Genomic DNA, 13,214 nt, shown 5'->3' on the forward strand with positions numbered 1-13,214 from the left:
AGAAAGAAATGGTTACTTATTGCTTATGTACTTCTTTTTTTATTGCCATACATACATATTTTCCATTTTTAGCACTCACATTTTTATGCACCACAAAAAGACAACATGGTAATTCTGAATCAATGGCATCAACTGGGGCAGCATAGGTATTTCATGCATTTCCAGAACCTGGAGGACTTTACGGAGTAAAAACACTTTGAACCATTTCCTTCATCAATAAATTCCTGATGAATTCAGATTGCAAACTTACAAGATTACAGGTAGAAAAAAGGGGAAGAGAGGCCAAGATATGGAATATATTTGTGTTTATACACATAGATACCTTTTTACAATGCAGTCCCCAAAATCATGGCTCTTATTTGTAGTAACAACAATTTTTTACTCATCAAATTAATGTACACATGCGTATTTTGCTGTTGAAAATTTTCAAGAAGTACCATTTTGGCTTTGGGAAATCAGAGTGCAATTCACATCAAGATTGGAAAAAAAAAAAAAAAATTTAAAATCTACATGGATGTATCCACCTGTCAGCAAAGCTGCACTCTGTCAATGAAGGACTTTTTCAATTGCCTAAAAAATGTATTTCAGGCACCTTAGAGTATCTGAGGCATCTACATGGAGCTACCAAATATGGGAGACTCCTGTCCTTCTACAGCAACAACTACTGGCCAGATAGGACACCATAGGGCCCAGATGGCCATCCTTAGTCAACTGAATTGTGCCCTATTTGTCCACTTTAAAAGTAGTCTCAGAACTCTTTTCCTAAAGTTTTTATCAGCTATAAACATTATCATGGTATTTATCAAATACGCATACTGACAATTATGCTGTTCCTCTGGTAAATAAGAAGAAAGCCGACAGGAAGATTTTCTCCCAGAAAGAACACTACTGCAGATCAAGCCCAAAGACAATGTGTGTGATAGTCTTTGAACCTTTCCAAAGTTTTAGCAGGTATCAATAGGTTGAAATTGGATTCAAAATTCCTTCAGAGTAAGTTAACAATTCACAGGAAGGATCCTGTTTGTGCAGTTATACTGGTTGAGAGATACCGTGATATCTGAGATGAAGTTTCAGTAGGATCTTTATCCCTATGAAAAACCTGCATATGGGAGATGTCAAAAATATTTGTAGCTTCCTTAGCCCCTGTAAATAATATTAGTTTGACTGTTGCAACTCGTAAGAAAGAGACAGAAAAACCACACAGTAGCTCACCTGCCAAGACAAATTCAGGTTCCAATGAGTAGTCTCCTGCTAACTAATAAATCTGTATTATCTTTTTAGAACTTTTTGCCACATGAATAAAAACATAATTGCCAGGAAAAATGAATGAATTGTAGACATAGCTGTGAGGTAAGCTTGTAGTGAACTCATCCAAAGCTGTATTCCCATAGCCCCACTAGGTATTCCAAAACCTCATGGAGCTGCAATTTAAATGAAAACAGGATTTTGTATGCAGCCATAAAAATTATTTGAGTTTAGTCATTTCTGCTGTTAATTAGGATTTTCTGCACACTGTGCAAAAAGACTCTTTGAGTCCACGCTCATCATTTACACAGTAAGCTGGAAGCTGCAATACTCACAGTAAAGAGACTGACCCTGAGTCAGAGATTATACCTGAAAATGACAGTACAATCAATAAACCCTAATGATGGACTGATGAGAAGCAGATTTCACAGATGGCCTCAACTCTTGGATATTTGCATGAGGAGCTGATTTCTGGATAGGCATGGACCTTGAAATAAGCCTGCCAGCCAAGAGTGGATGCAGCAAATGTCTGCTGGAAACATGGGCTGGAAAAATGAGAAAAAATTTCTGCACTTGTTCACCAGCTTGATGATAGGACTAAAGAAAACACATGAATCAGCATGCATGTCCAAAAATTATTATCTGGCAATATATGGTCTTCAATCAGTTTTGCATTCATCACAGATAAAAGTCTGGCATGCTCAAAGACATATGTGCAGGTGCCAAGTATATAAGCAACCTGAGACAAAAATTCACTGGCATGCTTAAGCACACTTGCATTTTTTGTTGGAATGGAGGACTGAATGGATTTGTTATTAGCGTATTTTTGGACTCAGCTGAGCAAACAACAACAATAGGTGTTGGTTTTGGGTTACTGACTGAACTGGCTGCAAGTTAACCTATCATTCAGACAGAAGAAAAAAAAAGTCCTGAATACAGATCCAGGCAAAATTTGCCATAATTTACACATACTTTCAAAATACTCCAAAGAATTTGGTAAGTGTTGTGTAAGAGACATTGTATAAAGACAGTAACAATTCCAAGAAAAAGTGTTAGATACCCCCTGTGTCTTAGATAGATTAACAGAAGAAAAGATAATCCCAAAACTGAGGACAGTTTAGCAATCATTAGGTTTAACCAGAAGATAATAGAGATACACAGCACCATTCTTAAGGGCTCCCTCCTCTCTGGATGTTTTCTTTCAGTATAGATACTTCATTTGTCTCAGATTTAAGATTAACCTTCACTTATAGGAATAAGAAAGCAATGAGAGTGAAAATTCCCTTATCATCTATACATACTTCCTTTATTGCTCAAAGGCTAGTGTTTCAAAAAATGCAATCTATTCCTATTCTCATGAAAAGAGTCTCTAAGTGGAGATTAGAAAGGTAGGTGCAAGCTGGACAAAGAGCAGAATCATGCATATATCATAATCAAATAGTATTAAGAACCCAATAACCCATGTTGATGAGTTACTGCAGACACTTGAGAAGAAGTATAATGACTTCCCCTAAAAAGGCAGGTCTGATTAGACTGCTATTTTGCTCTCAGCCATCAGTCAAATTTGCTGTTAAGAAGACAGCATACGCTAACAAAAGGGTATTATTAAAGAAGAGAAAAAAGACCTTTTCCCATAAATGTATATGTTTTCCTTGAAGCCCTGTTACTTTAGTTGGCGGGCAGGAAGTTTCACTGCTGGTCTGGATAAAGTTGACTTTGCCTTTCTTTTGAGAAGTTAGAATTCAAGATTTCAGTAGCCTCAAGTTTGCTATAATCCTAAACATGCAATGTTCGATATTAACACGAAACCAACTATACTCCTTAACATGTATTTTAATTACATTTTCAATTTCTTAATGTATGCCCTTACATTAGAATCAATAAAGAGCTGTGCAATACTATAGTATTGTCATATATTTAAAAGCAATATTCAGTTGCATCAAGAACTGAAGCATGTCTACAATGCTTAACCCGAAATAATCTTTTAGAACAGGGAAAGTCCTTACTGATATCTTGGGTAAATTCTTTGCAAAACTTGACTGAAATGTCCTGGTAATTCCACCCTTGAAAAAGCAATTATGAAGGAGCCTACCTATCCCCCAAACCACAGGGGGTTTTGGCCTTTTTCAGTGGTATTTTAACCAACCAGTACCACAATTTAACATCATGACTATTGTTTTAGTTCAAAGGAGTAATAAGTGATTCAGACCACCCAAATTTTGTGCTGTAACTTCCTCCACACAGACTGAACAAGAAGAAAGCATCCAGTGTTCTTGCATTAAAACACTACATTTGACAAGATAATTTAATTAGGTTCCAGTTGAAGGCTATCTGAACACATTCCTCTGAGACAGACATCCATTTGCAGCTGAACACAGCATCCATAGCATACAGCTGAACATAATGGTGGCCCAATTTTGTGTATCAAATTACTATCTTGTTTCTGATAAAAAAGGATGCTTATGAAAAAAAGAAAAAAAAGTAAGAAACAGGTCAAGGACTGACACTTCCATCATTGGCATGTTCTTCTACCTCTCTGCACTTGAGACTGACTAAGAGAACTCCTTGCCCAGAAACTGCCTCTGGACCATCTCCACCTGATGGCTACCAGTGAGTTCACAGTCCATCAATCTGAATACTCTGCTTTGAGGTCCTTTATATGTGTGCCTGCTAAAACATCCTGTGGCACTGAGTTTGACAGCTTAATTACTTAATAATTTGTTTTATTTTATTACTGACTGATAATTTCACTGAATGTTACCACACAATGAGAAATGGTGAATAATGAGCCCATCTTCACCTTTTTTCATGCCACTCAATGTCAATGACTTCTGTCACATTACCTTTTAGCACCTCTTTTACAAGCTGAAGAGCTGTAATCTGTTTGATCATCTGTTGAAGAAGGTATAGCATCTCCTTGACATGTTTTCTGCCTTTCCCTGAATTGTTTATAAACTCATATCTTTTTTTGAGATAGAATAACTGTAACTGCCTATGGTATTTAAAATTAATAAAAATGTATCCATTTTTTCCATTATATTTTTTTTTATTGCTCTTGGTTCCTATTCTACTAATTTGTAATAGTCCATTCACTTTTCTGATTATCACTGAGCCGTGAACTCACTTTTTCAGAAAGTTATACTCAATAATTCCACTCCTCCTCTTTGAGGATCCAACAGTATTCAAAACCAGATGACTGAGGGCAAGAGCTAAGGCAAAGATCCTTTGAGAATTTACTTAGCATCTACTGAGAATGAAAGTCACATGCCCAGGAAATAATGCTGCTGTTTTAGTAGCAGCTACCTTGATTAATTCACTGTTATTCAGCTAAATCTCTCACCTTCCTACTAGCTTTCTTCTTCAAATAATTTATGAGTTCATTGAACAGTTCCAGTACCTCTTATCCCAACACTTCACTGGTAACCTGTCTCATCGAAGGAAAAAAAAAACATTTATTCCCACTCTCTCTTCCCAGGTTTTTAAGTAACTATTTGCCTTTGAAAGAATCTTCTCTCCTATAACTCAGCCTCTTTGAGAGTTTTTGGTAATAAATATTTTAATAACTTTGAAGAAATTCATTGATAGTTCTCTTGCATGTGTTCTTTATTTATGTCAGGAGATAAAACCCAAACAATTATCTCCTACGACACTATTCCAGAACTGTTTATGTCATATCATACGCCAAGGAATAGGTGGGTATGCTGAAGCTTTTGACAAATAGATTAGGAATACATATAAGCACCCTCTCATTGCTAGCAAAGGAGACCTCAGTCAGATTTGGTACAAGCAACTTGGAAAGCCTGCTCCTTTAAATTTTAAAGCAGCTCTTTAAAAGCAGACACTCATTGTAGATATGTGATGGAGGAGGAGGAAAACAGCAGCAAGAATAAAAAATATCCTTTGTAGAACAGAACTTTAAACAGAGAAAGTGGAACCAATAGACAACATGACAAAGGGCTTCTGTAGGGAATTTGTGTCTACAAATAGTGCCTTGTTAGAACGAACTGATCCTCCAAAGTGGTCAAACCACAGTGTGGAAAAGTGCACAAAGTCCAGAACACCAAAAGATCTGAATTTTCACAAACAGTAGAGGATTGGGTAGGACCTGCTAAGATTAATCTTTCACTGGGATTCAACAAGTTTTCAGGGTGTCTCCTGCTTTTTTTATTTTAAACATCCATTTTTTTGTCTATTATAGAATAACTGGAACAAAGATGCTCATCATCCTTCCTGATGCTGGTGACAATGTAAAGCAGAAAGTGAGCTTCATAAAACCAACAAATGATTCATAAATACATATGAGGTAGTTCTGCTCTGTCAGTTAAAAGTGGAACTCCCCTTAGGGCATGTATTTTTCACCTAAAAATATATAATTTATTAAAAACATTAAACAGTCTTAACAGGGGGGAGAGAGGGAGAGGGGGACAGGGAGAAGAGAAAAGGGGGGAAAGGGGGGGGGGGGGGAGAGGGGGGAAGGGGAGGGGGGAGGAATCCTCCCTCCCCTGCAGAATGTCAGAATTGCTCTTCATAACTCTTCAACTGTTTAGGAAACTGGGTGCTGAAGCCAAAGCATCAAGTGATGTGCTAAAACCAGGCATATACATTTGTATGATTGCAATGATAAAAGTTAGTTGCTATACACATCATATTAAGTGATCCATATTGCTTGCACCATTCTTCCAGGTAACAACTGAAATTATATTATTTCTCACCTTTTTTTCTCCAAATTAAGGCTTTACTGTAGACTATCATTTCCTTAAAGCAAAATTGTGAAAACATGCAAAGTAAGTAAATAATTTTTGCACAGGACAAACTGCTAAAGAAATTAACTTTTTTTTTCTTTTAGAAAAATCTTCAACTGTATTTTGAATATATTAACACTTTTTTCAAAACAACAAATTCAAATGATCTATGATCTTTCTTTATAATACTTCTTGGGATGGAGGAAAACTTCCACAATTTCCATTAGATCATTCCACTTGCAAACATACAAATATCTGCTCTTTTGAAAAGCTGTTGTATGCTCAACAACAAAATTGGTTTCATGTTTTTCTAGCCTTTTCAATTAAAATTTTTCTTTAAAATTTTAGAATTTCCTTTTTAAAGAATTAGCTTGACTGCAGACATCTAGCTATAAATATTTCCAGACTGGCTGATCTCCAATTCCTTCTATGGATGGAGTATCCAATATACCTGACAAAATATAATTTTTCCAGTTCGGCAAAAACAGTAGAAGGAAATAAAATTCTGCAAGGAAAAAAACCCTAACCAAAATAAGGTAGTTTCCAAAGAGACATGATTATTAAACAAACAAACAAACTCACTCAAAATCCTGTTGAATTCATCTGTAAGAGCTTGAGGAACTGGGTAAGCTAACTGATAAAAAGTTAATTTCACTGGTGATATAACATATCCAAAACACCACGTTTTCTTGTCAAATGAGACCCAGTTCCCCTTGCTTTTTGGTTTACATAGGACACAGTACTATCGAGAGTTTTCAGTTCTTATCAGCAATTCCTGATGTTGATGTAAGAATAATTTGCATGCATTTTGGACTTCCTGAAACTCAAAACACTGAAATGAAGCAACTGCTTCTCTGAACACCATTGATGTTGATTCAGACAAGTCCCAACCTATGCAGTAAGCATCTGTATTCTCACTGACTGGGAAAAGTGAAGCAGCATACTGTCACGAGTTTGGTTAACCCGCCAGAAAAGGGAGGGCCTGATGTCTGAAGGAATAATCACTCAATGCTCAAGCAGCTGCCTCTGACTGAATTTACTACAAAATGTTAGTTGGAGAGTATGAAGTGCCAGGAATACGTATGCTACCATACAGTACATATACCAGACACTATCATATATACCATACATACAGAAGTAATTTCCCAACCATAATGTTTTTTCCCACCAACGCCCACTGATTTCAGGCCACTACAGTGAATCTGGTGGAATCACAATATGAGTGTCTATAATTTCCTCAAAGAATTTTATAGACTGACAGGAACAGGAGAGCATTCCTCACACTGACAAGACCATTAAGGTTGTTCAATTTGACTTGTCTTGCACTGACCAAAGCAATTAAAGAACTTCCTGAGACGACCTTGCATTAGCCAGCCAGGGAACTAAGGGAAGAAGGAGACGCCACTGTCTATAAGCTTAGTGAACTCATCACATGCCTGAAAAGATCCTGAGAAGACCTTTAATCATGTAGGTAACTGGGCTTGACTTCTAGGTCCGTGAAGAACACGGGTCATCCAATGATGAATGTCCCACGAGAAGTAATAACATGACTTTGCACTTCAGACAAAAAGATGGCTCTGGCTGGTGTCAAGACACAGTGAATGGTTTTCCAAAAACTGACTGCATTAATTAATGTATGGTTTGGTTTTGTACACATTGTACAATTTCTTGCATCTTGAAACTTTTTCCTCAAAACTGTCCTATTCTAAAAGCTATCTACTTTTCTACAACACAGGGAACCATGTTTTTACCAGTAATTTTTTATGATAATAAAGAGTAATGGTGTTCACTATACAAAATCCAAATTCCATAGATCAACTCTTAGAAAACAAATAGAAGCTGTCTCTCCAGGTTTATACAGACATGATATTATGAAATTTTCAGAATAGTTTATAATAAATGTTCATCTTCAGAAGTAGCGAATGCTTAATGCACAACCACAAGTTAGTAATTAATTTGGGTATTTTTGTATGATTTACATATGTTGCAGTTTACAAAAGTAATTCTTCAATTTCAGAGGCTGATATGTGTTATGTGACTTAAATCAACAGCAATATTGACAAATATATTAATTTGGAACAACACGGTGAGTCTCTCCGCTGAAGTGGAAAAAAAGATAATTAGATGTTCAGTATCACTCTGTTAAATCTAAACCTCCACATACTAGCAGAAAGCAGGTAAATTTAACGTAAAATTTAATATAATAACAATTTGTTGAGAGACTTCAGATTGCTAAGATTTTCAGGAACATACAACCCGAACAGCAAATCAGGTTTTTTTTTAATACTACATATAGTTTTCCTCTAATGTTTTCATAGATCTGTACAAATGACCTTGCATGACCTTTAGAAATTATCTAAAACATAGTAGTTAATCAAACAGCTCAATAATTTGACATATTATTCCCCATTATTTTCTGACTAAAGTCACTTACTATGAATAATTGTCAGAAACTAAAAAGTAAAACTAGCACTTATATTACCTTGGTAATTTTCATGAGGTTTGTGGACAGCATTTTAATTACAAACAGTATGATATAACTGCAAGTTACATTGCCCAGGAGTATTTTGACCTGACATTCAGGAAAAGGTATTTGGTTGCTCAGTGAAAACTATTGTATTAAACCAAATTTCTAAACTAGAAGCCTCAAAAGCACTTTCTTTCCTTGAAAGCTGTGATGTTTTGTAACAAAACCTTTATAACAGAAATACATACTACTCCTGCTTTGGGTTTTATAATAGTTGATAACAGACAATAATACCCATATTTATGCACTCATACAGTACCTACAGACTGAAACCCATTGCATTTATCTTATTTTAAAAATAGGTTATAATACCATACTCAGAGAATCATTATTACTAATTCATGGACAAACTGGAAGACTTTCTTAAGAAGGGCTCCTCCAGTCTGTCCTGATAGATAGTATTTATCGCTTTATTAATAACTTAAATGACAGAGTATACTTGCTAAATCTGAGCATGACATTAGCCCAAGGAGAGCTAGAAGCCAGAGCTAGTCCTAGCATATAGGACTAAAATTCAGAATAATCATGCTAAACTGAAGACATGATCTAGGAGAAAAATTAAGATGCAATTCAAGATAATGAACTGAGAAAACACAGGATGAGGAAAAATAATACGTAGCTATTCTTCAGAATGGTATTTTGGTGGTTAGAGTTACCAAGAGCTAAAAGTGATCAGCAACAGAATATTCTTGCATAAAAGACAACACACTGCCTTGAAGTGTAAACTAATCTTTACAGTTTACTTGTTGGTAAGGCTACAGCTTTATTTTTTTATAGAGGGTACTCTATCTAAGGAATACAGAAGAACTGAAAGGAATTCAGTAGAAAATATTAACTACCAGAGGTGTAGAAAAGGTGACATAAAAGGAAAAATTAAAGAATTAGGAGTCTTTCAGTTGGGAAGAGACTGAGTGGAGATGTAACAGAAGACAGAAAAAACACGCAGAATAGCCATGCAAAGTAAAAGCTCACTCTGCTCATTCTGCAGGAATATTACTTGTTTGTGGCCACCAGAAGGAATCCTTTCCCAAAAGCTAGCCTTCACTTTCTACAGATTTATAGTATGTGCTCCTCAGTGCCTGGGTGTTGAACTTGTAAGTAAGATGGAATTTTCTTTAGTCAGTATTCCATTTTGTATCAGTCTCTTGCTGCTACAGAAACACTACACTCAGTTAACTAGTTTCACCATGATTTTACCTAGTCCAACCACACCAGACAGGTTTAACAATGAAGTACCAAATTTTCTATCATGGTTCAAGAGAAGGCTTTAGAGTACAGCAGTACAGGGTTTGCAAATAGAACTACAAGAAAAATGCTGTATACGCAACCATAGTTTTCAGGTAAAAGCAAATACCTCAACTGTTTGTCCAGGTATACCTTTACCCCAAATCCTTAAGGTATGCGTTATCTTCAAAAGCTGGTAACTTAGTTTTACGGCAAAAATCCATGTCAAAAAAACGCTCAATTCCTAAATTCCTTCACTTTTTTTTCCCTTTTACCAAACTTCCCACGCTTTCACACCTTAATGGCATTTTATATGCCTCCCTTGCTTCACCTGGCCATTTTCATTGCCTAAGATTTCACATGCTGTACAAGAACATTTGTTCAACACACAGTTATATTTAAGCTCCTGGCTTCTAACACGAGCTCAGCTTTTGATAGCAATAGCTACATACAATTTGGACATGTTAACAGAACAGAAAGCTTATTAGCAAACAAATCATTTTGCTTCAGTATGTTATAAAAAGGCAAAATTCCACACTCCATCTCTGCGTAGCTTAAGCACTGCTGCATCAACAGTACTTCTGTGAGTTTAACTGAGATGCTGATATGAAGAAAATTAACTCAGATACCTGTTTACAGAACTAAGCACTAAATCCATAGCCATCCAAATATTAAATCCATACTCAAAATCTTAAATTAGGCCCTACATCACTACATTAATTCCTTCTTACCTCTACAGTTACATCCTAGCAGTCATTTTACAGGCGATATATTCACTTTCACAAAAACACATTTAAAAGTTAGTCAATGACAGTTCAGAATGACACCTTCTTTTAATGCACTACACATGCTCGCTCCTCTGCAAACCAAGTTTTAACTGTCACGCTGTCAAGAAAAATGGCAATTCCCTAGTCATATCTATCTTTTTAAGGAAGTGAGAACTACAGAACATTTTACAATAGAAAATTTTTTCGTATGTTTAATGAAATCTGCCACTTGCATGAAAGCCCAAAGAGATGCTATATTTGAAGCTGACAATGAAAAAAACCCAACAAAGCCCATCACCAAAGAACAAAACGCACAAAAGTGGGAAGCATTTCAAGTTTTATACATGCCTATACTTCTCTTTCGTCAGCCCTCTGTCAGCTTAATGCAACATAAATTAATAAAAAAATTAATAAAAAACTGAGCATTCATAACGTAGTCTCCAAGCTGCACTGGGTCAGTAACTGTGATAGACCTTCTTAGGGAATATAACTGTGTGTTTATTAAGAAAAGTCCCAATCTGAAAATCACCATAAGTATAGTGCTTTACCAGTGTCCAACGAACAATCATAGGCATTACCTGCAGAAACAGATGTATGTTGCTCAATCTAGTCTGCTTTTGAACACTCCCCTGAATTTGGTTCCAAATTTGCTATATTAGTAAAAAAAAGCAAAACCAAAAAAGCTATATAGTACAGACTTTTCTGATCTAATGAAATCAAGCTTGCTGCATTTAAATTTTTCCTTTGGCTTTCACAACAAAAATTGTGGAATTACCTTGGATCTTGAAAATTTGGAAGTAAAACAAACTGCAGCTGATAATTCTTAAGGTAGATTCTCTCCGACTCAACTAAGGGAGCTAGTGCAGAGCATTCCCTATGAAAGGGACTTTGCCTTATTTGAAATCACTTAAGCCTTTTCACTCTCAGGGCAGTTTGCAATGTACAGTTCTTTGTCTGGACTGGTAAGGAAGGGGGCTTTTAAAGGTATAGAATTCTTTTTGTTTGTTTTTCTTTAAGGTGGTTCAATGTTGTTTTTCCACTTTGTAGCAAAGGTACCTAGAACCCCTGTGAGGCACTCTGTTCACTTTTTATTCCTTAAATGATTTTAGAAGAACTAAACAAAAAATACAAGTCAGACTTATTGTCCTTTATGTAAACTATGAGCAAAGGGGAAAAAAAATTGTGAAACATTTAAAGTGGGATTTAATCTCCAATAGTGTTAATGATAATCCACATATTTTATTAAAAATTTATACTTAATCCACAGATGTTCAGTTAAAAAGCCCCAGCAAAGTGTGATTCAAAAAGAACAGCACTGCATTTACAGTTACGTCATGCAACACAACATATATACTGAAGTCTCAGGTGTACAGCTATGCATTTCTTTCTGGTAAGATTTTGTCATTTGTTTTCTTTTCCTAAGCATAGCTAAGCTGACACAAGGAGGTAAGCACATTTCACAGAAGACTAAAACGTGACTTAAAGATGCCAGCATTATACCTCTACGGATACTTAATCCTACCTCTCCGTAACAAATAGCAACTGAGGACTCAAGAGTGAACAAGTTCAGGGAACTGCTGGCAGCACCACCCCCGCCACGCGAAGGGAAGCCGCAGCGCCCGCTGCCCACGGCCGCGTACACCTCCCGGCAGGACGCGGCCCCGCTCCCCACGCTCGCCTCCCGCGGCCACCCTCTCCCGCCTCTCCCTGCCCCTCACCCCCGCTAGAAACTTTCCGCCGGCCGCAGCGCCGCCGCCGCCACTGCCCGACCGCAGGCGCTGAGGCAAGGGGATCCCAGCGGCACGAAGGCTACGCTCCTCAGCCCTCCCCTGCGTCGCCCCCAGCGGGAACAGCACAGCCCCAGCGACCCGACTGAGTTTCCAGAGCACGAAGCGGGTCTTGCGTGAGGTCTGTAATAAACCGATGTGCAGCCCTACACCGAGGACTGCCTCCTCGCCTTCCTCCTCTGCCCTTCGCCCCTCGGCCAGCGGTGGGAGGATAACTTTTCCGATGACACCTGCCCTCTCCCGGCACCTGAGGCGGGTTGGGACAGGGGGAAGCGCGCACGGCTGAGGGGGAAGGCACGCAGGGCTGTTACCTGATGTCCCCGCTCGGCTCCGCCAGTCCCCGCGGTCCCCTTCATGCCCGGGCTGGCCAACCCGCCCTGAGGCACAAGTCTTCATCCAGCTTCCTCCCCGCAGGCAGCGCCTCCCTCCCTCGTCCTGCCGGGGCGGCAGCCCCGGGCGCTGGGCGGGCACCGCTCTCGCAGCCTCGCCGGTACGGCGGGGAGGGAAGGAGGAACAGGGGGAGGGAGGAGAAGAGGCCGAGCAGGGGGCGGGAAATGAGCCGTGCCCTCCCTCCCTCCTCCCCACGCCGCGGCGCGGAGTCGCAGCGGCCGGGGAGAAGCTCCTCTTCCCGCGCCGCCGGCTCCCTCCTCGCCCGGCCGCCGTGAGGGGGCGGGACGCCCTTCCCCAACGGCCACGCGGCGGCGGGTGCGGGGCCGCGCGCGTCCCGCCGCAGCTCCCGCCCTCCCCATGGCAACAGGCGCCCGGCGCGGCCCCGCCGCCCCGCTCCGTGGCTCTGACAGGGCCCGGCCCGGGGAGGTAGAGGGGGCTCCCTCCGAGCGCCGCTGCACCGCCGCCCCCCTCACCGACTCGCAGCCCTGTCTCCCCGTCTTTCGCGGGCGCAGGGTCCCTAGGGCCCGTCGCC

General features: G+C 39.2%; 1 protein-coding gene across 11 annotated transcripts in view; it reads right to left on the bottom strand.

Moving 5' to 3' along the window:
- SGCG (sarcoglycan gamma) overlaps nt 1–12,945 on the bottom strand; it is a 151,571-nt gene extending 138,626 nt beyond the window's left edge. For all 11 annotated transcript variants that reach the window (XM_009476812.2, XM_087759354.1, XM_087759357.1 and 8 more), the window contains exon 1: nt 12,604–12,945. The gene's annotated coding sequence lies outside the window, so the exon portion shown is untranslated. The remainder of the gene's footprint in view (nt 1–12,603) is intronic.
- Between the last annotated feature and the right edge of the window lie 269 nt (nt 12,946–13,214).

The sequence above is a fragment of the Nipponia nippon genome, unplaced genomic scaffold (assembly GCF_047370975.1).
Source record: "Nipponia nippon isolate SJK-2023a ecotype South Korea unplaced genomic scaffold, ASM4737097v1 scaffold_2, whole genome shotgun sequence".
Lineage (NCBI taxonomy): Eukaryota > Metazoa > Chordata > Aves > Pelecaniformes > Threskiornithidae > Nipponia > Nipponia nippon.